This window comes from Brassica oleracea, chromosome C3 (assembly GCF_000695525.1).
Source record: "Brassica oleracea var. oleracea cultivar TO1000 chromosome C3, BOL, whole genome shotgun sequence".
Taxonomy (NCBI): domain Eukaryota; kingdom Viridiplantae; phylum Streptophyta; class Magnoliopsida; order Brassicales; family Brassicaceae; genus Brassica; species Brassica oleracea.
Genome location: NC_027750.1, coordinates 38,202,689 through 38,204,236, shown reverse-complemented (window position 1 = coordinate 38,204,236; position 1,548 = coordinate 38,202,689).

The window sequence follows — 1,548 nt, the reverse complement described above, 5'->3', positions numbered from 1 at the left end:
GACCAAACGGTAAGCATCCTACAAGTGTTCTCCTGTGGATCTTTATACACATTGTCACTCCGTGTCCCCTTTTCAACCCCTTCTGCTAATAAATTTAGCCCTGATATTGGAGACTCATCTCCCCCCTCGCTCTGACAACGTTCAGATATAGCTCATTCAAATACTTCGATTTAGATGTAGTTTAACATTAAAATACCTAATCAACATAATCTGTACACCTGGCAAAATTATCTGAACACTTGACTAACTAATATGAATACCTTTGATCTCTCACCTGAAAACTATCAAACAGATCAGTATACCTGACTACTTAAGCTGAACACCTCTTAAATTAACCTGAATACCAGACCAAACAAATGAGTATTCCTGTAAACCTCATAAATTAACATGAATACCTGAACTATTAACCAGAATACCAGACCAAACAAATCAGTATTCCTCTACACATGTACACCTGTAAACCTCATAAATCAGTATTCTTGAACACCTCAAAAATTAACCTGAATACCTTAACTAAATAACCTGAATACCTGACCAAACAAATCAGCATTCCTGTACACCTCACTAACTAAAACGAACAACTGATAATCTACGCTGAATACCTGGCCAAACCAAGCTGAACAGCAAAACATAATATATCTAGAGCCTATAAATTCATTGTTATAATCTATTTACCTCCAACGGTTCCGGGAGAGTCGGTTTTGCTGGCTTTGATACAATTTCTGGTCCCATCGGCGTTGAAACATCGACTTCTGGAATGTTTGCCGACTTCGAGAAAGAGGGGCCTTCGCCCGCCATTGAATCTACCTACACGTTGATTTTTTCTCAAAAAAGTTAGACCGGGATTCAAGCATTGTTTATCATTAAAACTTGTAGGAGCAGTTTGATTACCTTTTCCCAGAAGCGAGCATTTGGCGTGCGGCCATCACAATGATTATCATGGATTCTCATCGTCTCATCGTCGCTAAACCCATCGCCGTTGTTCTTCTTGTGTTTCTTACTACCAGACCAAAATATTTCAGCTTCATCATTGCCATCACCACTGAACGGGCGTCGCTTCTTTGGACCTTCCATGCCGGTAGGGTCAGCGTGATTGTTGTCTCTGTTTGTTTTACCGGCTGCTGTGTTTTGCGGAACCGTGAACGAGCCTCCCCTATCATGATGCAACCAGTCAAAAATCTCGTTCCCATTTACCCAACTGGGTTTTCAGTTCAACTCGTATCCACTCTTTCAACTCTTGCTCCTTATCTGATAAGTTTCCTGGTTCAGCCTGTTTACATATCCCACGACGAGGTCGAATAGGACGCTGAGGCGCCTGAGTCGAACTTCCAGGTTCATCACATGCTTTCCCAAACCGCCTAGACGGCTTTTGACACTTATTTTTGACACCAACACCTTCAGCCTTTTCGGCTGGCTTCAAAGGTGGAAGGGATGAATCACCTCCTCTAAAGTCTGTTGCTTTGAACTCGTGCCCTTCCCGCATTCGACAAACTAAGTTATCTATTTGGGGATCGATTACTTCTTTCTTCCACTTTGGATCCCCACCTT